We start from the raw sequence: 25974 nt of genomic DNA, 5'->3' as shown, positions 1-25974 counted from the left end.
TTAGCTGCTTGTCTGTATATCATTCTCTGTGTGTCCGCATATTATGACATCTCCCCTTTTTTTAATGTTTGGATGACATATGTGAACGTATTTACAAGAATAGGCCAATATTAACATATATAAATGCAGTGGATGTGAACATATGTACATGTAAAAACAGCTGTCTAATGCGAGAACACAGAACGTAGCAAACAGAACAAATGTTCATAAGTCCAGTCTCTGGCTTGCGCCTGATCCTGGTCGACCGCCGGAGAGGTGGTGTTGGGGATTTACAGCACCTTGATGGGCGGGATTGAAGCCTGACTGGTGACCTCGTGAGTTGAGGTATCAGGAGGTGGCAAAACAACAGAAGGAAACGGCGAAGAATGTGGTTGCGGGCAGGCAACTTTGCGCAGTGCCCGTCTGTTTCGTTGCACAACAGAACCATCAGCCAGACGCACAACATACGAGCGGGGGGCAGCCTGTCGGAACAACGACAGCTGGAGTTGACCAGCCTCCATCAGGGATCTTGACCCGAACAGTGTAGGATGGGGATAACACTGGCAAATCGGTGGCATGTGCATCATAGCCCTGTTTTTGCCGGTCTCTGAGTTGCCGCAGCCTTCTGCAGCACCGGGAGGTGATCCAGGTTGGGCACGTGTATTACTGGAAGTGTCGTTCGAGGGTCCCTTTCATCAGGAGTTGAGCCGGCAACATGCCAGTGTACAGTGGGCCCACCCTGTACGCAAGCAGCGCAAGATGAATGTCAGACGCAGAATCCGCAGCCTTGCAGGCTAGCTGCTTCACTATGTGCACCCCTTTCTCAACTTTTCCATTTGACTGTGGATAGTGTGGGCTGGAAGTGACGTGTTTGACCTGATACGACTGGGCAAACAGACCATTCATGGCTGCTGAAGCACGGGCCATTGTCACTCGTGACTGGGATACCATGTCTGGAGAACGTCTCCTTGCAGCCCTTGATGAATTTCCGAGATGTGAGATCTGAGAGCTTCACGACTTCAGGGTAATTGGAAAAATAATCAATGATTAACATGTAATCACGACCATTTGCACGAAAGAGGTCGATGTCAACCTCTGACCACGGAGAGGTTTCGATTTCATGCTGCTGAAGTGTCTCCTTACTCTGCGCTGGCTGGAAGCGTTGACAGGTCGCACAGTTAAGGACCATGTTCGCGATGTCCTGGCTGATCCTGGGCCAGATGACAGCCTGCCTGGCTCTGCGTCTGCACATTTCCACACTTGGTGGCCGTCTGGATTTGACGAAGCACCAAGCTCTGGAGACTGTGTGGAATTACAATCCGGTCCAGTTTGAGGAGGATGCCATCAACCACAGTCAGGTCGTCCTTTACATTGAAAAATTGAGGGCACTGCCCTTTTTGCCAGCCTTTGGCGAGGTGTTGCAGAACACGCTGCAAGAGGGGGTCTTTGGCTGTCTCCTCACGGATACGAATCACCTTCTCATCAGATGCCGGGAGGGTGCAATAGCACACAGCTGCACCTGTGACTCAACCTGTGACTCAATTTGCCAGATGACGTTCAGTGGTTCATTAGGTACGGTGATGGAGCGGGACAGTGTATCGGCAATGATGAGCTCCTTGCCAGGCATGTAGACAAGGTCAAAGTCGTACTTTCTGCGTTTAAGGAGGATGCGCTGCAACCGAGGCGTCATGTCATTAAGGTCCTTGTGGATAATGTGGACCAGGGACCTGTGATCCGTCTCGACTGTGAATGTCGGCAGGCCGTAGACAGAGTCGTGAAACATGAGAATGTCAGTGAGAAGGCCCAGGCATTCCTTCTCGATTTGTGCATCCCTTTGTTCGGTGGGCATCATTGCCCTAGATGCGTAGGCAACCGGTGCCCAGGATGAGGCGTCATCGCGTTGCAGCAGGACCACACCGGTGCCATCCTCGCACGCATCTGTCGAGGTTTTTGTTTCCCTGTCTGGGTCGAAAAATGCCAATACGGGTGCAGTGGTGAGCTTGGCTTTCAGCTCCAACCACTCTGCCTGATGGGCTGCCTTCCACGCAAAGGCAGTGGACACTAGGTCATAGGTTTCGTAGCGCCGTGGTGTGTGATGCCATGTTTGGGATGAACTTGCCCAAAAAATTGACCATGCCCAGGAAGCGCAATATCGCCTCTTATCTTCATGGCTGCGATGGCCTTGACCTTGTCTGTGTCGGGGCACACACCCTGCTGAGAGATCTGGTCTCCAAGGAATTTGAGTGTCGACATGACAAAGCAACATTTGGCCCTGTTGACGTCATTGGCGTGGACACGGCGGAATACCTGCTAGAGACGGGAAACATGCTCCTCCGGGCTTGTGGACCATATGATGACGTCGTCCACGTACACACGAACCCCTTTGATGCCCTCCATCATCTGCTCCATGATGCGATTAAATATCTCCGATGCCGAGATGATGCCGAACGGCATACGGTTATAGCAGTACCTGCCAAACAGTGTGTTGAAGGTGCGGAGCCTTCTGCTGGACTCCTCCAGCTGGATTTGCCAGAATCCATGTGGTGCATCTAACTTCGTGAAAAGCCTTGCATGTGCCATCTCACAGGTGAGTTCCTTCCGCTTCGGGGTAGTTTTCACGCATTATATTCTGGTTGAGATCCTTGGGATCAATGCAGCTGCGCAGGTCTCCAGAGGTGACCATCGAGCTGACCCAGTCAGTCGGTTCGGTTACCCTGGAAATGATCCCCTGCTGCTGCAGCTCCTTGAGCTGTTCCTTCAGGCGCTCCTTCAGCGGAGCCGGGACCCGGCGTGGTGCATGGACCACTGGCTTAGAACATAGAACATTACAGCGCAGTACAGGCCCTTCGACCCTCCATGTTGCGCCGACCTGTGAAACCACTCTAAAGCCCATCTACACTATTCCCTTATTGTCCATATGTCTATCCAATGACCATTTGAATGTCCTTGGTGTTGGCGAGTCCACTACTGTTGCAGGCAGGGCATTCCACGCCCTTACTACTCTCTGAGTAAAGACCCTACCTCTGACATCTGTCTTATATCTATCTCCTCTCAATTTAAAGGCATGTCCCCTCATGCTAGACATCACCATCCGAGGAAAAAGGCTCTCACTGTCTACCCTATCCAATCCTCTGATCATCTTGTATGCCTCAATTAAGTCACCTCTTAACCTTCTCTCTAACGAAAACAGCCTCAAGTCCCTCAGCCTTTCCTCATTAGATATTCCCTCCATACCAGGCAACATTCTGGTAAATCTCCTTTGCACCCTTTCCAATGCTTCCACATCCTTCCTATAATGCGGCGACCAGAATTGCACGCAATACTCCAAATGCGGCCGCACCAGAGTGTTGTATAGCTGCAACATGACCTCATGGCTCCTAAACTCAATCCCTCTACCAATAAAAGCTAACACACCGTACGCCTTCTTAACAACCCTCTCAACCTGGGTGGCAACTTTCAGGGATCTATGTACATGGACACCGAGATCTCTCTGCTCATCCACACTGCCAAGAATCTTACCATTAGCCCAGTACTCAGTCTTCCTGTTATTCCTTCCAAAATGAATCACCTCACACTTTTCTGCATTAAACTCCATTTGCCACCTCTCAGCCCAGCGCTACAGCTTATCTATGTCCCTCTGTAACTTGTAACATCCTTCCGCACTGTCCACAACTCCACCGACTTTAGTGGCATCTGCAAATTTACTCACCCATCCTTCTACGCCCTCCTCCATGTCATTTATAAAAATGACAAACAACAGTGGCCCCAAAACAGATCCTTGTGGTACACCACTAGAAACTGGACTCCAGTCTGAACATTTCCCATGAACCACCACCCTTTGTCTTCTTCCAGCTAGCCAATTTCTGATCCAAACTGCTAAATCACCCTGAATCCCATGCCTCCGTATTTTCTGCAGTAGCCTACCATGGGGAACCTTATCAAACACTTTACTGAAATCCATATACACCACATCAACTGCTTTACCCTCATCCACCTGTTTGGTCACCTTCTCAAAGAGCTCTATAAGGTTTGTGAGGCACGACCTACCCGTCACAAAACCGTGTTGACTATCTCTAATCAAATTATTCCTTTCCAGATGATTATACATCCTATCTCTTATAAACCTTTCCAGATTTTTCCCACAACAGAAGTAAGGCTCACTGTCTATAGTTACCGGGGTTATCTCTACTCCCCTTCTTGAACAAGGGGACAACATTTGCTATCCTCCAGTCTTCTGGCACTATTCCTGTAGACAAAGATGACTTAAAAATCATGGCCAAAAGCTCAGCAATCTCATCCCTAGCTTCCCAGAGAATCCTACGATATATCCCATCCGGCCCAGGTGACTTATCTATTTTCACACTTTCCAGAATTGCTAACACCTCCTCCTTATGAACCTTAAGCCCTTCTCGTCTAGTAGCCTGAATCTCCGTATTCTCCTCAACAACATTGTCTTTTTCCTCTGTGAATACTGACGAAAAATATTCATTTAGCACCTCTCCTATCTCCTCTGACTCCAAGCACATCCTCCCACTACTGTCCTTGACTGGCCTTACTCTTACCCTAGTCATTCTTTTATACCTGACATATCTATAGAAAGCTTTAGGGTTATCCTTGATCCTACCTGCCAAAGACTTCTCATGTCCCCTCCTGGCTCTTCTTCGCTTTCTCTTTAGGTCCTTCCTAGCTAACCTGTAACATGGGTGAAGCTTGGCATCAAGTCGCAGTAGGATCTTGTACCGATATGGCAAAGTGCCCATCCCGTCAAACGCATCTGGATACTGAGCGAGGATGTCGTCAATGCCAGCTTGAAGATCCACATTGGAGGATGTCGTTGAATAAACCCGCTGCACCAGGTTTAGCTTTTTTCAGGCATGCCAGTAGGGATGCCCTGTCCGGCTTGACAATTTCAAACCTTAGCCGTGCATGCGTACTCCGGTTGGAGACAAGTAGATGGCAGGACCCCAGTGCTGTGATGGCATTTCCGTTGTAGTCCAGGAGCCTGCAGGCTGCTGGAAGGACCTTGGGGGCTTCTTGATGCATTTGAAGTCTGCCTGTGAGAGGAGGTTGGCAGAAGCACCTGTGTCCAGCTTGAACTGGATGGAGCAGCAGTTGACCTGCATCACCGCACGCCATTCGTCCTCCGAATCCACAGCGAGGATTGACTGAATGTGAGATGAGTTAGGTGTGGCATGTTCACGTGTAGTAATGATGCCCACTCGGTAGGCGGACTCCAGGCACTCGTCCTCTGGATCCGTTGTACTGCCAGGATCAGAATCCTGTAATCGTCGTTGCACATTCTGGACGCGCCGTCGTCGGAATTGGGAGCGCTGGCCCCTGACTGGTGTTGCAGACCTGCACAAGGTAGCATAGTGTCCAGGCTTCACGTCGTTTAAACATCGCCTGCCTCTTGCAGGGCAGTGTTCTTTTAAGTCGGCGTTGCCGCAGTTCGGCACATCATTGGATTTAGTACTGGGTAATGAACCAGGGCAAGTGATAGATTTGTTAGTGGGGAGCATTTTGGAGATAGTGACCACAATTCTGTGACTTTCACTTTAGTAATGGAGAGGGATAGGTACGTGCAACAGGGCAAGGTTTACAATTGGGGGAAGGGTAAATACAATGTTGTCAGACAAGAATTGAAGTGCAAAAGTTGGGAACATAGGCTGGCAGGGAAGGACACAAGTGAAATGTGGAACTTGTTCAAGGAAAAGGTGCTACGTGTCCTTGATATGTATGTCCCTGTCAGGCAGGTTGAAAGATGCCCTCGTACGAACAGGATATGGCACTCGACTCATCGATCGACAGTTCCAACGCGCCACAGCGAAAAACCGGACCGACCTCCTCAGAAGACAAACATGGGACACAACCGACAGAATACCCTTCGTCATCCAGTATTTCCCCGGAGCGGAGAAACTACGTCATCTTCTTCACAGCCTTCAACACGTCATTGATGACGATGAACATCTTGCCAAGGTCATCCCCACACCCCCACTACTTGCCTTCAAACAACCGCGCAACCTCAAACGAACCATTGTTTGCAGCAAACTACCCAGTCTTCAGAACAGTGACCACGACACCACACAACCCTGTCATGGCAATCTCTGCAAGACGTGCCAGATCATCGACATGGATACCACTATTACACGTGAGAACACCACCCACCAGGTACGCGGTGCATACTCGTGCGACTCGGCCAACGTTGTCTACCTCATACGCTGCAGGAAAGGATGTCCCGAAGCGTGGTACATTGGCGAGACCATGCAGACGCTGCGACAACGAATGAACGGACATCGCGCAACAATCACCAGGCAGGAATGTTCCCTTCCAGTCGGGGAACACTTCAGCAGTCAAGGGCATTCAGCCTCTGATCTCCGGGTAAGCGTTCTCCAAGGCGGCCTTCAGGACCCGCGACAACGCAGAATCGCCGAGCAGAAACTTATAGCCAAGTTCCGCACACATGAGTGCGGCCTCAACCGGGACCTGGGATTCATGTCACATTACATTCATCCCCCACCATCTGGCCTGTGAAATCCTACCAACTGTCCTGGCTTGATACAATTCACACCTCTTTAACCTGGGGTTACCCCATCTCTGGATCTGTAAAGATTTAATCACCTGCTGATGCTCGCATTCCTAGCATTGTTTGGCATCTTTGAATTTGTCTATATATGTGTGTCTGGATCAGACCTCTTCATTCACCTGAGGAAGGAGCAGCGCTCCGAAAGCTAGTGACATCGAAACAAACCTGTTGGACTTTAACCTGGTGTTGTAAGACTTCGTACTGTGCTCACCCCAGTCCAACGCCGGCATCTCCACATCCTGTCAGGCAGGGAAGAGATGGTCGAGTGAGGGAACCATGGTTGACAAGAGAGGTTGAATGTCTTGTTAAGAGGAAAACGGTGACTTATGTAAGGCTGAGGAAACAAGGTTCAGACAGGGCTTTGGAGGGATACAAGATAGCCAGGAGGGAACTGAAGAAAGGGATTAGGAGAGCTAAGAGAGGGCATGAACAATCTTTGGCGGGTAGGATCAAGGAAACCCCCAAGGCCTTTTACACATGTAAGAAATATGAGAATGACTAGAGCGAGGGTAGGTCCGATCAAGGACAGTAGCGGGAGATTGTGTATTGAGTCTGAAGAGATAGGAGAGGTCTTGAACGAGTACTTTTCTTCTGTATTTACAAATGAGAGGGGCGATATTGTTGGAGAGGACAGTGTGAAACAGATTGGTAAGCTCGAGGAAATACTTGTTAGGAAGGAAGATGTGTTGGGCATTTTGAAAAACTTGAGGATAGACAAGTCCCCCGGGCCTGACTGGATATATCCAAGGATTCTATGGGAAGCAAGAGATGAAATTGCAGAGCCGTTGGCAATGATCTTTTCATCCTCACTGTCAACAGGGGTGGTGCCAGGGGATTGGAGAGTGGCGAATGTCGTGCCCCTGTTCAAAAAAGGAACTAGGGATAACCCTGGGAATTATAGGCCAGTTAGTCTTACTTCGGTGGTAGGCAAAGTAATGGAAAGGGTACTGAAGGATAGGATTTCTGAGCATCTGGAAAGACACTGCTTGATTAGGGATAGTCAGCACGGATTTGTGAGGGGTAGGTCTTGCCTTACAAGTCTTATTGAATTCTTTGAGGAGGTGACCAAGCATGTGGATGAAGGTAAAGCAGTGGATGTAGTGTGCATGGATTTTAGTAAGGCATTTGATGAAGTTCCCCATGGTAGGCTTATGCAGAAAGTAAGGAGGCATGGGATAGTGGGAAATTTGGCCAGTTGGCTAACGAACTGGCTAACGGATAGAAGTCAGAGAGTGGTGGTGGATGGCAAATATTCAGCCTGGATCCCAGTTACCAGTGGCGTACCGTAGGGATCAGTTCTGGGTCCTCTGCTGTTTGTGATTTTCATTAATGACTTGGATGAGGGAGTTGAAGGGTGGGTCAGTAAATTAGCAGACGATACGAAGATTGGTGGAGTTGTGGATAGTAAGGAGGGCTGTTGTCGGCTGCAAAGAGACATAGATAGGATGCAGAGCTGGGCCGAGAAGTGGCAGATGGAGTTTAACCCTGAAAAGTGTGAGGTTGTCCATTTTGGAAGGACAAATATGAATGCGGAATACAGGGTTAACGGTAGAGTTCTTGGCAATGTGGAGGAGCAGAGAGATCTTGGGGTCTATGTTCATACATCTTTGAAAGTTGCCACTCAAGTGGATAGAGTTGTGAAGAAGGCCTATGGTGTGCTCGCGTTCATTAACAGAGGGATTGAATTTAAGAGCCATGAGGTGATGATGCAGCTGTACAAAACTTTGGTAAGGCCACATTTGGAGTACTGTGTACAGTTCTGGTCGCCTCATTTTAGGAAGGATGTGGAAGCTTTGGAAAAGGTGCAAAGAAGATTTACCAGGATGTTGCCTGGAATGGAGAGTAGGTCTTACGAGGAAAGGTTGAGGGTGCTAGGCCTTTTCTCATTAGAACGGAGAAGGATGAGGGGCGACTTGATAGAGGTTTATAAGATGATCAGGGGAATAGATAGAGTAGACAGAGACTTTTTCCCCGGGTGGAACAAACCATTACAAGGGGACATAAATTTAAGGTGAAAGGTGGAAGATCTAGGAGGGATATCAGAGGTAGGTTCTTTACCCAGAGAGTAGTGGGGGCATGGAATGCACTGCCTGTGGAAGTAGTTGAGTCGGAAACATTAGGGACCTTCAAGCAGCTATTGGATAGGTACATGGATTACGGTAAAATGATATAGTGTAGATTTATTTGTTCTTAAGGGCAGCACGGTAGCATTGTGGATAGCACAATGGCTTCACAGCTCCAGGGTCCCAGGTTCGATTCCGGCTTGGGTCACTGTCTGTGCGGAGTCTGCACGTCCTCCCCGTGTCTGCGTGGGTTTCCTCCGGGTGCTCTGGTTTCCTCCCACAGTCCAAAGATGTGCAGGGTAGGTGCATTGGCCAATGATAAATTGCCCTTAATGTCCAAATTGCCCTTGGTGTTGGGTGGAGGTGTTGAGTTTGGGTAGGGTGCTCTTTCCAAGAGCCGGTGCAGACTCAATGGTCCGAATGGCCTCCTTCTGCACTGTAAATTCAATGATAATCTATGATTAATCTAGGACAAAGGTTCGGCACAACATCGTGGGCCGAAGGGCCTGTTCTGTGCTGTATTTTCTATGTTCTATGACGTTGGCGTCGTGACGCGGTGTACATCGTCGCACATGCGCAGTGCGGTCGGCAGACGTCTGCACCTGCGCAGTCTGGGTGTCGGCCACTTCGTTATCCTGTTCTCATCGCGCATGCGTGGGGCTCCGGGAAAAACGCGCGAGATGGCCGCTATCTTCAATGCTGAGGCGCTGCATCCGGGAGATAGCCTGCACACACTCTGCCTCATGAGAGGCAAGTTTCTCATTTTCAGCCGATTTGTACTGGGAATACCGATTGTAAAAAAATTATTTATTTATTTATTTTTTGCGTGCTCATGCACTGTACATGTTTCAATCGCGACTGGCAGGGTCATATGCTTGATTATTAAGAGCTGACTCTCAGGGGATCAGAGTGAACTCCAAACACGATTTGGTCTCTGATCATGGGGTCAGCAATATCACCAAAGTTGCAGGACAGCGCTAGCAGGCGGAAGCTAGTTAAGAATGCACTGAAAAATTCATCTTTACCTTGAAGACATCGTTTGAATATGTAGCGCTCGAAGATTTAATTGGTGTCCACTTCACAGTGACTATCGAACTTATCCAGGATGATTTGAAACTTTGTCTTGTCTTGGCCTTCGGTGAAGTTAAACCAGTTGAAGATCACCCGCTGTTGAGAGGAGAAGCGCGATCTTTCTTGCATCAGACGCACCCTCGCGGTCTGAAGCTTCGATGTACAGCAGAAACTTTTGCTTGAATATCCGCCAGTTGGCACTGAGATTGCCGGAGGTCCTGAGCTGGTGAGGAGCCTGAATCTTCTCCATGGTGCCGGGATACATTTGCTGGTCGTCATGGAACGGACTGAGGTAAGCCACCTTAAAGTAGTAGTCTCCTGGTATCATGTCGTGTTAGGTATACTGGTATAACACTGGCTGCAACTGGATGCAGCGTAGATCAAAAAGATACTCCAGACCTTGAAGTTAGCTCAATCAGGTTTATTGAACTAATAGCACCGTTAGCACAGTTCTCTGTGAGTTCGACTCTCTGCTAACTTAAGTGTGGTTACTTCTGTCTGACTGAACCAGACTAGCTCTTAGCCACATGGTGGGGGTGTGAGATTGTAACAACACCCTTGACTAACTCTCCAGATGTTCATCCGTGGAAAGAGGCAGCGTGTGAGTGCCTCGTGTCTTTTATAGTCAGATCCCACCCCTGAGTCTCCTGCCTGCTTATTGGTCATGTCCTGTTCTCTGTGTCCATTAGCTGCTTGTCTATATCATTATGTGTGTGTCCGCATATCATGACAAATGTGTTTGCTTTTTGCAACAATGCTGACTTTCTAATATTGAAATATTAAATATTGAAATGCCAATCTCCTAGATCTATAATTGCAGAAGCAATTTTGAGCATTGTGTTTATTTACATAGAACTACAATAGCAGGAACCCATTTGTTTAAGAGATTCTTTTTTTAAGAGAAATGTTGCATAACTTTTATTCATTCCATGTTGATTAATAACTTTACAATCAATATAAATACAGTAATTGCAAATTGGTTACAAGTTCGACCCTACAAACCACCTTTGGAAGTTAAAACTTCAAAACATCTTGGACAGCGTATAAAAGTCACCATATAAAATTAGTAATTGCGGCTAAACCTTAAAGATCTGAAAGCTCAGAAATATTCCAACCAATTATAAAATCAAGGTAGCAATTTAGTGGCAACCAGCCACCTGCCAGAATACCATGTCCGCGAACGTAACAAGTGTTTTTCAGAAAAAATCTCTCCAAAGCAGAGACCAAACATCAGTTGTTTTCCAAACATCAGAAATTTAAGATAAAAAAACATGCCTTTTAAAAAAAAAAAAATGTATTCTCCTTTTTCACATTTTCTCCCACATTTACACCCATCAACAATAATCAGCAAGATATGTCAATCCCCATAATAACAACGATCCCATTACCCACCATCCCCCAAACCTCAACCCGCATGTTTACATAAACAAATGACAAAAAGGAATCAGGGATTACCCGTAGTCACCCTTAATCTACACAGCCCCCCCCCCCCCCCCCCCAACTAATGTTCGATGTTATCCAGTTCTTGAAAGTGCATAATGAATAGTGCCCATGACTTGTAGAACCCCTCCGAGCTTCCCCTCAGTTCGAACTTAACCTTCTCAAGGGTCAAGTATTCCAACAGGTCCCCCCGCCACGCCAGGGCACTGGGTGGAGAGGCTGCACTACATCCCAGCAGGATCCGCATTCGGGCGATCAACGAGGCGAAGGATATCTGCCTCCGCTCCCGTTTCCAACCCTGGCTGGTCCGACACCCCGAATATGGCCTCCTGGGGACCCGGGTCCAGTTTCTCACACACCACCTTGGAAATTACCCTAAACACCTCCCTCCAGTACTCCCCTAGCTTTGGACAGGATCAAAACATATGAACGGGATTCGCGGCCGCCCCCCCCCCCCCCCCCCCCCCCCCGCAACGCTCACACACATCCTCTACTTCAAAAAATCGGCTCATCCTCTCCCTCGTGAGGTGCTCTATATACCACCTTCAGCTGTATCAGCCCCAACCTTGCATATGAGGTGGAGGCATTCACTCTCCGGAGCACCTCACACCAGACCCCCTCCTCTATAACCTCTCCCAGCTCTTCCTCCCACTTTGCTTTGATCCCTTCCAGTGGTGCCTTATCCTCTTCCAGAATAGCTCCGTACACCGCTGACACTGCCCCCTTCTCCAGTCCCCTTGTCGTCAACAACACCTCCAGCAATGTGGAGGCCGGTTCCTCTGGGAAGCTCTGTATCTCCTTCCTGGCAAAATCCCGAACCTGCATGTACCTAAACACTTCTCCCTGCTCTAGCCCATACTTCGCTTCCAGCTCCCTCAATCCTGCAAACCGACCCCGAAGAAACAAATCTTTTAGCGTCTTAATCCCCTTCTCTTCCCATTTCCGAAAACTTCCGTCCCACCTCCGTGGCTCAAATTTGTGGTTCCCCCGAATCGGCATTTCCCTTGACCCTAAACCCAACCCAAAGTGTTGGCGAAACTGCCTCCAGATTTTCAATGAAGCTATTATTACCGGACTCCCTGAATATTTCCCCGGAGCTATCGGGAGCGGCGCTGTCGCAAGTGCCTTCAGCTCCGACCCCCTGCACAAGCTCTCCTCCATTCTGACCCACTGAGAATCAACCCCTCTGACCCAGCTCCGCACTTTCTCCATGTTCGCCGCCCAGTAGTAGTACAACAGGTTCGGGTGACCCAAACCCCCTGCCTGCCTTCCCCTCTGTAGCAGCACCTTTCTCACTCTGGCCACCTTCCCTCCCCATATGAATGAGGTAATCCTTCTCTCAATCTCCCTGCAAAAAGACTTTGGCAGGAAAATCGGTAGGCATTGAAAGATAAACAGGAATCGCGGCAACACATTCATTTTAACCGCCTGTACCCGACCCGCCAGTGACAGAGGAAGGCCATCCCACCTTGCCAGATCGGCTTTCACTCTCCCCACCAAACTAGTGATGTTGTACCTGCGAAGCCTCCCGCACTCCCGGGCAACCTGCACCCCCAGATACCTAAAATGAGTCCCTGCTCTACGGAATGGCAGCCCCCCCACCCCTGCCCCCACTCCCGGCCGAGACACCACAAAGTACTCACTCTTGTCCAGGTTCAACTTGCACCCCGAGAAAGACCCAAATATCCGCAGTAGCTCCAATATTCCTCGTATCGACGCACTCTGCTCCGACACATACAGCAGCAAGTCGTCGGCATACAAGGACTCCCTATGCTCTATCCCCCCCCCCCCCCCCCCCCCTGCACTATTCCTTTCCATGCTCCCGAACTTCTCAATGCGATGGCCAACGGCTCAATCGCAAGTGCAAACAGCAGGGGGGACATAGGACATCCCTGTCTCATCCCGCGGTGGAGAGAAAAGTATCTCAAACTGATTTATTTGTGCGGACACTCGCCTTCGGATCCTTATAGAATAGCTTTACCCAGTTCACAAACCTTGGTCCAATCCCAAACCGCTCCAGTACTGCCATCGGGTACCCCCATTCTACCCGATCAAACGCCTTCTTGGCGTCCAATGCCACAACTACCTCTGTTTCCTTTCTTTCCGCTGGTGCCATAACAACGTTCAAAACCCTCCAAATGTTCAAAAACAGCTGCCTCCCTTTCACGAACCCCGTCTGATCCTCCCCTATCACCTTCGGAAGGCACTCCTCCAGCCTACCCGCCAGTACCTGTGGTGTTGGGTGCTCTGGTGCACAGATGAGCCAACACAGTTGTATGTGGTACAACTCTATTTTATTTTAACTCTTATAATACAGTTCGTTCTGGATACTCTGCACGTGCTGTCTCCCTGAGTGTGTTTGGTAACAGATCTGTCCTGGTCCTCCTCTGCAGCTAATACTGACCACCGGGGGTCGTGTCTGTGCTTTTATATCTTTCTGTCATTGGTTGTGGTGTTGTGTGTTCTGATTTGTCTGTTGGTGTGTCTATCATGATGTGTGTGTTTGAATATCATGACATCCCCCCTTTTTACAAAGATATGTGCCTACGTGGTTATAAATATAATTGTGTCGTGAGTGCATCTAAGAGTGTGTGTGTGTGTTGTGTACAGCGTGTGTATATGACGTAACTATTTACATGGGGCGATGTCGGGTGCGTCACACTAACAAGGTTGTACCATAACAAAACTTGGATGCGAGAGAAAAAAAAAACTTGAACATTGGTCTGGTCAGACGATATCTGGAACAATAAACAACAACAGGTTATAATACAGAAGTGTTTGACTTTTTGAACGTATGAACAGTGTTATAAGTCCAGTCTAAAGGGTGACCGCCTCAAGAATGGGCTGGTCCTCAAGCCGGTTCAGCTGTGGAGATTTGGGGTCACACTGGTTCACCTTGGACTGTTGGAGGTGATGCTGTTGCCGAAGTCTCTACTTTACCATTTGTTGCACTTCGTGCAGTGCTTGGTTTTTTCATTCGTGCAAATATAACATTCAACATCTTTGTTAGTGGTGCCTTGGCTGTGGTTTGGTTCTGGTGGCGATGGAAGGGGCATGATCCGTGGCATCTCCACGAAGTCATCCTTGGGAACCAGTGGAGGATCCGGCGTGTGCGTACGGTTCAGTTGCGAGCGTGGAAGGCGGCGCAAAGCTCGCTGATTGCGCCTACGCACCAATCCATCCGCCCTGCATGCCAGGAACAAGGTGGAGTCTTTTTCTTTTTATGTTTGTGGTGGACGGCATCTTGTAGCCGATGGGTCGTTGCCATCGAAGTAGCACCATCACTAATATCATGCAAGGCGATGACTGTGCCAGATGTGGAAGTTGGTCGAGACCGTGTACGCTGGTTCCGGCCACCTGCTGTGCCGGAAGGGCGACTCCGCAGAGAAACGTCGAAGCATGTCGCCTTGGAGAGAGAATTGTTGCTCGCATCAACGTCTGGCGATGGCACGAATTGGTGTGTCCATCTTGGACCGCCGGTGCTGGTTGCCACTGCCGACCCAGTGGGACTGCCACGCGATCCATTCCCTGTCGCCGTGGCATCCGCCGTCACCCTGAGCGTGCCATCACCGAGGCCGCGACACCGCCCGTCCGGAGCAAGGTCTGGCGTGCGCAAATCAGAGTCGGCGCTTGGCTGCTCCCCATCTGGAGTCCGGTCTGCCTTCCGTCGATGCCCCCCGTCCGGAGTCCCAACAGGTTCACTGGAGGCAGCCGAGATTCCCTGAAGCTGCACTTCTGGAGTCGGAACATGCAGGAATGCACCAACCAGTGGAGAGGGTCGAGCCATCGAGGGTGGAAGCGGTGCGCCGCCACCGCAGTCGTCAGTGGTCCCACCGTGATCGTCGAGTGCCTCGGTATGCACTAGGCGAGGTCTGTCACCTTGCACCTTTTGCATGGGAAGTGGGATGCTGTCGTCACTCGTCTCACATCCCGTGGATAGATCGTCATTAGCAGCTTGCTGTTCACTAGGGTTGGGTAAATTGTCAGAGTTTTCATCTGGTGGTGCACACCATGTCGGTGGACTGTCATTGTCTTGCCGTTGTCCTTCATTTGGGCTTTTCTTCTTTGGAATTTTAAATCTTCCCCCAGACATTGCAGAACCTTGTTTATTACCCCCAAATTCTCCCATATGTATGGTCTCGAATATAGGATCCAATGTTTCTATCGACATTGTACTATTTTCCAAAGAACATTCCGTTTCACTTTTCTTCTCAGGTACCTCATATGTATCTTTGTCTAATGTACATTCCTTCATGGTCTCTGGGTCTGATTTTGCTGGGACTGGCATGGTCACAGTCTCTCTTTTACTGTTCTCAATTGCCCACATTATACTCCCCATACATAACTGCTTAATCACTGGGGTTAGTGTGGTACAATGGATAATCGGGTCGACCTTATCTGCATCTTCACCATTAGTGGAAAGCACACTTGGTTCACTTGAAACTGCTGTGGGTTTTAAATTCGTTATCTGGCTACTCGATGTCGGTGTCCTCAGGATTCTTGCTCCAATGTTCTGCTCAATAATCAGTGGAGTGTGTATAGGTTCAATGCAATTAATGTTCCCCTCAAGGTTGGAAGAGTCATTACTGACTAACTGCTGGTCTCCGAAGTTGGGATTTTGCGGCGTTGTGTTGAAGGGAGACATTTGTCCCTGCTGTAGATATGATTCAGGTTGTGTTATTTCCATTACCTGAGGATCAATGTCTTGTCCATTTTTTCGATCCGTACTAAAACACTGGCAATTCTCAGCCTGCTCCTTGCAAGTTAAACATTCAATTAATTTTGTTAGCAAATCCTCAGCATCCTTCTGTGGCCGTGCAGCATTATTAATCTCTGTTCGGCTATAATGATCCTGAAGGTCAGCGCATAAACCTTTTTTCTTCGGGCTTGGACGAGGCGATTCCTTTGGCTTGTCTTCAGTTGGGCTTGAACAGTCTTCAGCGCTGTGCCCTTCATTGTAGCATGAGAGACCGTCATGGTCATGCTGCTGTGTAGTGGAGCATGGTAGGCTGTTATAGCCTTCTTGCTGTTCACGTGAGCATGGCAGACTTGCATCGTCTGCCGCTGGTTGGTCAGGAGAGGTTGCTAGACCCTCATGGTCTTGTTCCTGCAAGGACTGCACATTGGAGTCTTGCGTTGCTTCTATCGTGGAGGCTGTCCACGAGCTCTCTGTGGAGGCTTGTGACACTGGAGTCACTTCTTGTTCGTGCAAGGACTGCGCTCTGGAGTCTTGCGTTGCTTCTATCGTGGAGGCTGTCCACGAGCTCTCTGTGGAGGCTTGTGACACTGGAGTCACTTCTTGTTCGTGCAAGGACTGCGCTCTGGAGTCTTGCGTTGCTTCTATCGTGGAGGCTGTCCACGAGCTCTCTGTGGAGGCTTGTGACACTGGAGTCACTTCTTGTCCGTGCAAGGACTGCGCTCTGGAGTCTTGCATTTCTGCAATTGTGGAGTCTGTCCACGAGCTTGCTGTGGAAGCTTGTGACACTGGAGTCACTTCTGGTTCATGCGAGGACTGCACTCTGGAGTCTTGCATGTCTTCTTTCATAGAGTCGGGAACGTTGAGCGGGACGTGGACCACGCTCTGTGTGGCAGCAGGGCACTCTCCGTGTGCTTGCACCGCTCCCTGTCTGTTAATGTCAGGCTGCAGCATCATCCGGTACTGATAAGTTGGAACGTCATATCTGCTGGATTGAAGATCCTCAAATCCGAAAAATGAATCCGCATCTGCGTCGGATTTAATGTGGGGGCCGCCAATGTGCAACACGAAAGGTTCGTCCGAGTCATAGTCGTATAGGACCACCGAGCTATCATTGGGCTCGCGAGGTCCGGAAACACTGTAAAGATCGTCATCGAAGTATTCGAGGTCGGAATCATCGGCTTGTGCGTAGGTAACTGCTTGTCGGAGGGTTCTTCGGAGGTCAAATTCATCTCCTGGGTCAATTTGCGGCAATGTGCTGTCATTCCAGGTGAGGGAAGGTTGTTTTACAGCTTTAACAGATTTTTGTTTTTTTGATTTGGGACGTTTCCCTTTTAAATTGGATTTGGGACATTTCCCCTTTAAATTGGTGCAGTCTGGGGCCTCTGACATCCTGACGCTCGGTATGTAGCACGTAGGAAGCGACTGCGCATGCTCAGATTGCTGTTCCTTTACCGATGGCCGTTTTCTTGACTGCGCATGCGCAGCATTTCACGCATGCGCAAATGAAACTTCCGGTTCTGCGCACTGCTCGCGCAACTGTGCTAGCGTGATACCTTTAGCAAGATGGCCGCCAACCTCGACCCAGCCCTCTCTCAGGCCCGGGATTTCGGCCTCTGGGAATTCGGGCTCCAGGATCCCAGCCACGAGGTGAGTACTGCAGCTTTTCTTACCTTTACTTGCCGATTGGATTGCGTTTTCTTCACAGTACTTGGAGAATTTGTCCAGGACTGCCTGGTAATCGTACCTTTGCTGCCTCCTGAAGAACCTGAACCTTGTGAATATTTCTCTTGCCCTTGCACCGGCGATGGTGAGGAGAAATTCAATTTTTTCGCTATCATCCAGGTCTTGGAGTTCAGCTGCCACCAGGAACAACTCGAACCATTGCCGGAATCGCTGCCAGTTTTCGCGGAGATAGCCGTAGCACTGGAGCGGCTGCGGAACCGGGAGCTCTATCATTTTGCCTGGGCACTGCTGGTTGTCTGTGTACACTGAGGTATGCCGGCAGGTATCGATCCACTCCTGTGGTGTTGGGTGCTCTGGTGCACAGATGAGCCAACACAGTTGTATGTGGTACAACTCTATTTTATTTTAACTCTTATAATACAGTTCGTTCTGGATACTCTGCACATGCTGTCTCCCTGAGTGTGTTTGGTAACAGATCTGTCCTGGTCCTCCTCTGCAGCTAATACTGACCACCGGGGGTCGTGTCTGTGCTTTTATATCTTTCTGTCATTGGTTGTGGTGTTGTGTGTTCTGATTTGTCTGTTGGTGTGTCTATCATGATGTGTGTGTTTGAATATCATGACAGTACCTTCGCCAACACTTTTACATTCACATTCAGAAGTGATGTGGGCCGATACGACCCACACTCCGTCGGATCCTTATCTTTTTTTAGTAACAGGGAAATCGATGCCTGCCCCAAGGTTTGCGGCAACACCCCCTTCCCTATCGCCTCCTCAAACATCCCCACCATCAGGGGTGCCAACCTATCCTTAAATTTTTTTATAATATTCCACTGGAAACCCATCCGGTCCTGCTACCTTCCCCGACAGCATCCTCCCAATCGCATCCTTTATCTCCTGCTCCACTTTTGCTCCTTCTAATGTAGCCCTGTCCCCCTCCCCTAGCCTCGGGTACTCCACCCCATCTAGAAATTCCTGCATCTCACGGTCTCCCCCGAGTGGCTCTGACTTGTACAACCTCTCATAAAACTCCTCCAAAAACCTTGTTAATCAGCACTGGGGCCACCACCAACTTCCCTGCCCTATCCTTCACCTGAAGAATTTCCCTTGCCGCTGCCTCCCTCCGGAGCGGACCTGCTAACATACGCCTTATCTCCATGTTCATAAACTGCACCCCTTACTCGTCTCAGTTGGCGCACCGCCTTCCTGGTGGCCAGTCGGTCGAAGCTCGCCTGTAGTTCCTTCCTCTTTTCCAGCTTCGCCGGGTCCCCATCCTCTGCATACCTCCAACATCTCATCTATTACCCTCTGCCGCTCCAACCTCTCTTTATCCACCCTGGCCTTAAATGAAATTACCTCACCTCTCACCACCGCCTTTAGAGCCTCCCAGACGACTGCCTTCGACACCTCACCCGTACAATTGAAACCTACATATTCCTGAATTACCTTTTCAATTTTCAATAGAACACATTAAAAAAAACATGCCTAATGAGACAGTGCTGTCCCATTCAATCCTCTGGTCTCTTAACTCCAATAAACCCGATTAAAAATTCAGGTGCCCCGCAACCCTCATTAGTTTGAGCTCAAACATTTGGTAAAACATCTAGGAATTCACACATTGAATTAAAGCAATACTTATAGAGTTAATTTACGATCCATTTTAAAGTGCCATTAGCCCAATCAGAATGTGTAAGTAAATAAATATAAATAAAAAGCATATTAACAATCTTTCCATTTATACTTCACGCTGCTAGTCTTGCTCATTCATATAAGTTTCATCAGGAAATCTCAAGTTCTGCCATAAACCTTCTAGCATACGTCGTAGTGCGGGAGAAATGACTTAAAAACAACCATTTTGCTCGATGTACATTTTTGAAAGAGAAGCTGAGATGGACTTCATTATCTGCTCATCTCGTTTCCTCTGGACATGTGTCTGTGTGCACCAGGCCTCATACTCTGGGTTGGGTAAAGACTGATCAAACACAGTGTCGTAATGTCCATTACTGAGCCAACTCAGCCATATGCTGGATTTTGATTGATCTTCTGGGCCAAGGATATGCACCATGGTCTTTCCAGGCTACCTCCTGTGGTCAAGTATATGTTAACGTTCAGCATCCGATGAGGGCGCTGGAGGAGAAGTTTGGGTTGGCGAGGGGAGACAAATTTGGGTATATGCAGGTGCGGGACTTCCTACGTAAACGGGTGTCAACCTTCCCGCTCCTACCACTAAGGGGGATTCAGGACAGGGTAGTTTCCAGAGGGTGACTAGGAGAAGGGAGCGTCTCTGACATTTACAAGGGACTTATGGGGTCAGAGGAGATGCAGACCGAGGAGCTGAAGCGCAAGTGGGAGGAGGAGCTGGGAGGAGAGAGAGGATGGTCTATGGCTGGATGCGTTGAGTAGAGTCGACATGTCCGCAACATGTGCCAGGCTCAGCCTGATACAATTCAAGGTCGTTCATCGGGCTCACATGACAGTGGCCCGGATGAGCAGATTCTTTGTGGTGGGAGACAGGTGTGCAAAATGTGCGGGAGGACCAGCGAACCATGTCCATATGTTCTGGACATGTCCGAAGCTTGGGGGATTTTGGCAGGGGTTTGCAGATGTCATGTGCACGGTGTTAAAAACAAGGGTGGCACTGAGTCCAGAGGTGGCGATTTTCAAGGTGTCGGAAGACCCGGGAATCTAGGAGGAGAAAGAGGCAGACGTTCTAGCCTTTGCTTCCCTGGTAGCCCGGAGACGGATATTATTAGCTTGGAGGGACTCAAAGCCCCCGAAGTCGGAGACCTGGCTATCGGACATGGCTAGCTTTCTCTGTTTGGAGAAAATCAAGTTAGGGTTTGACCGGAGGTGGCAATCGTTCATCGACTTCTTCGTGGAAAATTGTCAGCAGAAGGGTAGGGGGGTGGGGGGGGGGGGGGGGTAGTTTAGCTTAGAATAGGGGCTTACAATACCAAAAATACCTCAATAAAATGTTTATTAAAAAACGTTCAGCATCTGACTCATAGTCAGTAGCTCTGGGAAACCAGCCCAGGCCCCATCCTGGGCAGCGTTGATCAAAACTCCCCAATGTCCCTTTGATGATGGGATTAAACTCGTCCAGGTGATCTGCGATGTGATGGACGGTTTCCTCCCTCAGGTCTTTGTGCATGCTCTGGTCGCCATACACAGCTTTACTCACAGCCCTGTACAAACGGTTGCTGTCTGGAATAATGTGAAATCTCTATTTCTGCCGCTCCCTCCGGTAACTATTCTGCTTTTCCACTTCTGCCAGCTTGTCATTTTTATCTGCCCTGTTCTCCACCATCAGGTCCACGGTCCTGAAGCCATCATCCAGTTCCCATGTTTAAGAGATTCTTGAGCAATGGTGAGAACCTGTTACACTGGTGAGAACCAAAGCCCCATTTTGTCTTTCTTAGGTTAATGACTCTCGAACATTCCAGTTTGACTGGATGCTATCACCTCTGGGTCAGAAGCTTGTGATTTGATCATGTGTCTAGGCTAGCATTTTAGTGCAATATTGAGTGGTGGCTGCATTGTCTTCTGGAAGTGATAACTTAAAGCCCCATCTGGCTCTTTCTCGTGCTCTCTCTCTCTCACTCTCTTGTGTTCTCTCTCTCACGCGCTCTCTCGCCCTCCCTCTCTCGTGCTCCCTTTCTCGTGCTCGCTCGCTCTCTCTTCACTGTCTCTCTCTCTCTCTCTCTCTCTCTCACTCTCACGCTCTCTCCCTCTCTTTCTGGCACTCGCTCTCTCGTGTGCTCTCGCTCTCGTGCTCTCTTATCTGTGTCTACCTCTCTCACGTGCTCTGCCTCGCACTCTCTCTCGTGCGCTCTCTCTCTCTCTCTTCTGTTCTTGCGCTTTGCTGAGATTCTGCGAAGAAATATGTGCTATCATTATGAATTATTTCCTGTATTGCCCAGGATGTAATATGTGTTCGTACTATGCCACCAGTCCATCTTATTCTTCTAAAATTAAGACCTTGAACCTATGTACAGCAATCCTTGACAATAGCATATACCACTTTCATTACTTTCTGCCCAGGGTGTGCTTACCATGTCTCAAGCTAGTCCTGATTCTTTCAACTCCCTGAGCAGACGTGTGCAAGCAAAAAGAAATTCCAAGTAAAGATTGATCTTCCTCTATCAATATCAAAAGGCTTGTCAATTTTTGAGCATGGCAAGAAAGTTAAAAAAATATATTGATAGCTCTATCCTTTATACTAGTTAACACCTCATACATAACATTGAGCATGCCTGGACCTTGGACTTATGGTATATCTTTTGAGACATAACCGATGTGCCTGTGGTGTTTAGCTCCTCGCATACTATCAGAAAGAATTCAAATCGAAGAAGAATAATGCAGATAAAAAATAATGTTTCTTAAATCAAAAAAGATTGCCTGACTTTTCTGGGCCACATCACTTGCTATATTGAAAAAAACTTTGCTGTGTTAGACTGAAATCCTTCTGTTGCTTATATTTGCAGAACATTAAATGCCAGCCCTATAAAGGCATCATAATGTTAACTGTTGTGATGTTTGTACCTGATACAGAAGCAGTTTGCATCACTACTAGGTATCATCCTGATACTTGGACCAAGATATTGTTCCAACTTGCATGTAGCAGGTGTTGCATTTCACTCATTTACTTGAGTGAGGTTTTTCAACAAAGATATTTGTAAAATTAAATCCGTTTTATGACCAAGCAATTACATTTATGAGATTTTCTCAGCCTAGAAATATCTTGGTTCCTAATCAGTTGTATGATCTTTAAAAACGATAGTATTAGATACAGTTTGCTAGTTCTCTGGTTGTTTAATAGCCCTCTTCCATTTTGCTATGGTAGAGAATAACATCTGGCATGCACTAGATTAGCAAAGTGAGGGGAATGTGGTGAGGATAGTTGTGAGCAATGGTTGTGGTAATTTACAATTAGTCAAAGAGTTGATATAAAATGGCAAATGAAACTACTTTTGTTCAAAAATCTATAAATGCAGTCTCTGGATAATATAAACATGCCTGACAGCTGACATGTGGATAAGGGAAAAATGACAGCTGGTCTCAAAGCAGTATAAACAAGAATGGAACTTCAGCCAATGCCTCAAGCAGTTTCTTTCCCATGGAAAATTACAGTTGGTATCAAACTCTCCAGCATAACTGTTGGATCTTTGTGTGTACGCTTGCCAAAAAAATACACTTGGAGCACTCTTCTAAACTTTCTCACAGCAACTCTAGCTAGATTATAATCAGGTTATATTATGGTACTGAAAGCGCACACTTGCCCTTTTTCTTAAAAAGAATCATAGAATTTACAGTGCAGAACGAGGCCATCCAGCTCATCGAGTCTGCACCGGCCCTTGGAAAGAGCACCCTACTTAAGCCCACACCTCCACTCTATCCCAGTAACCCCGCCTAAACCTTTTTGGACACGAAGGGAAATTTTTCATGGCCAATCCACCTAACCTGCACATCTTTGGACTGGGAGGAAACTGGAGCACCTGGAGGAAACACATGTATTTTACTAAAGAAACGAACAACCGCTTGGAAAATAAATCTTAACAAAAGAAGACAAAGAATAATAACCAAACTGAGGGAGCGAATACAGAATTAAAACCCATACAAAGTGAAATGATACAGCAATAAAGATAAAGGAAGCAGAAGCCTATGGAATATTGTTCCAGTATGATTTAAGGAAGAAAAGCGCTCTTATTTTACTGTTCATTGCTCTTTTTGCTGGCCTCCTACCTTGCACCATCTGGAGACTTCAGCTCAGCAAAAACTCTGCTGCCCATAGCCTAATTTGTACCAACTCTGATTCACCCATCATTCCTGAGTTCACTGAGGTACCTGTTTGCCAATGCCCTGATTTAAAAATGTTCATGTTTACTCTTAAATCCTTCCACTCCCTTGTCCTGTCATATCTTTGTAACCTGCCTGAGCTCTTCAAACTTCCAAGAGCTTTATGTTGCTCTAATTCTGGCCCCTCAGAATCATAGAATCCCTTCTGTGCAGAAGGAGGACATTCGGGTCATTGGCTCTCCGAAAGAACACCGTATCTAGGCCCTATCCCTTGTTACCCCACCTAATGTTTTTTGACACTTAGGGGCAATTTAACATGACCAATCCACCTAACCTGCACATCTTTGGACTGTGGGAGGAAACCGGAGCACCCGGAGGAAACCCATGCACACACGGGGAGATGGTACAAACTCCACATAGACATTCACCAAGGTTGGATTCAAACCTGGACCCCTGGCACTGTGAGGCAACAGTGCTAACCACTATATCCGCAAGCCACCCGTATGCAACCCTGATTTTTATTCATACACTGTTGGTGCCGATGCTTTCAGCTGCATAGGGCCTATGTGGGCCACAGGTCTGGAATTCCCTTCTTTCTGACTTCCTATCTCTCTCCCCCTGTAAGATGCTCTTGGAAGCTCTTGCCCTAGTTCCTCTTTAGGGGGCTTGGTGTGGAATATTCTTTGATAATGCTTGGAATACTTTACTACAGTAAAGGTTCAATATAAATGTCGATTGGTGTTTCCTGAATCATCTTCATGTCCACTTGGAGGCCCATCCTGTAATCTGGACAATCGGTTGTGAAGTGCAATAATGATTTGAAATGCACAAAATTGGAGAATCTTTATTAATGTCACAAGTAGGCTTACATTAACACCGCAATGAAGTTACTGTGAAAATCCCCTAGTCGCCAAAGTACAGCGCCTGTTTGGGTACACTGAGGGAGAATTCAGAATGTTCAATTCACCCAACAAGCACGTCTTTCGGGACATAGGAGGAAACTGGAGCACCCAGAGGAAACCAATGCAGACACGGGAGAACATGCAGACTCCACACAGACAATGACTCAAGCATGGAATTGAACCCGGGTGCCTGGCGCTGTGAAGCAACAGTGCTAACCACTGTGCTACCATGCCGCACTCAATCATCTGGCAGCGCAATATTTGAAAAGGACATGGGAAGGAACCTTGCATGACTACCATTCTGCCTCCTTCCGAGAACTATCTGCCACAGCAGGCATGAAACAGGGTGTTTGAAAGAGTAAATGGAGCCAGCAAGACAGTCAAGGAAGAAGAAAGACTTGCATTTAAATAGCACCTTTTGTAACATTAGGGTATCTCCAGGTGCTTTGCAGCCAATGAAATTGGCTACATCTAAAGTGTCATGGAAAATTTGGCAGGTGATATGTACACAGTAAGCTCCCTCAAACAGACATGTAAGAATGATGAACAGATGATGTGTTTGGTGATGTTGGGTGAGGGATAACTATTAGCCAGGCCAACCATGGAAAAAGGTGTCCATGTGAAAAAATCTGCTGCAGTAAATTGAAAGAGGATGCTTAACACGAACTTGCTGAAATAGACACACAAAAAAGCCATTTTAATGTTTTTGTACTGGAATAAGTGAGCAGCAAGTAGGTTATCCAGATGCAAGACTGGAATATTAGAATGTGAGCCAAGGAATGCTGTGTATAAATGGGGTGCTGGGTATTAGTGAAGTTGACATGAATGAATTCAAAGCAGATCCATAGCACCATGGCGCAATCATAGAATTTACATTGCAGAAGGAGGCCATTCGACCCATCAAAGGGCAATTCAGCGTGGCCAATCCACCTAACCTGCACATCTTTGGACTTGGGGAGGAAACCCGCGCAGACACGGGGAGAACGTGCAGACTCCGCACCGACAGTGACCCAAGCCGGGAATTGAACCTGGGACCTTGGAACTGTGAAACAACTGTACTAACCACTGTACTACTGTGCTGCCCAAGAGGCTTACAGTGAAGTTTAGAAACACAGTTGTCATTGGAATTTTGATATCTAGCATTTTTGCAAATGTTACTGTAAACCATGCATCATATGGTGTCTCCCCAATGCCAGGATAAAGGACATTACTGAATAAGTGCAGAATATTTTGCAGGGGTCAAGGGAAGAGCAGAGTAACAGTCAGAAGTTGTCCTCAATGTTGGAACCAATGATATCAAAATGTAATGAGTTGAGACCTGGCAGAGGTTCAGGAGCTAAAGAACAGGATCTCAAATGCAGCGATCTCTGGATACTCTTAACACTCACGAGAATGTGGCATTAGATCAGGTTAACATATGGATGGAGAATGGTTGAAAGACAGGTTAACATATGGTTGGAGAAATGTGCAGATGGAAGGGCTTGAGGGAGGGGTTCTTGGAATGAGACATTGGGATCAGTTCTGCGGCCGGAGGGACCTGGATAATATGGAAACATAGCTGAAGGCACAAGTAGCCACTTGGGTCTATGATATAGTGGAAATAACAAAGATCTGACAAAAACAAATGGAGATATGAGCACCTGTAAAATTCCAAGCTACAATATAGTCAGGGAAGATAGTGAACAAAAGAAACAATGGCAATTTTGATGAAAAATATTGTTTTAGCACTGGAACAGGATGCCGTACTTGTACAGAATCC

The 25974-nt window shown here is 47.9% G+C and overlaps 1 pseudogene; it reads right to left on the bottom strand.

The window, feature by feature from the left end:
* Positions 1-19005: 19005 nt before the first annotated feature.
* On the bottom strand, positions 19006-20860 carry LOC140409379 (OTU domain-containing protein 1-like; annotated as a pseudogene).
* Positions 20861-25974: the final 5114 nt, after the last annotated feature.

Source organism: Scyliorhinus torazame, chromosome 3, assembly GCF_047496885.1.
Source record: "Scyliorhinus torazame isolate Kashiwa2021f chromosome 3, sScyTor2.1, whole genome shotgun sequence".
NCBI lineage: Eukaryota > Metazoa > Chordata > Chondrichthyes > Carcharhiniformes > Scyliorhinidae > Scyliorhinus > Scyliorhinus torazame.
This window is presented reverse-complemented; position numbering and strand designations above follow the sequence as displayed.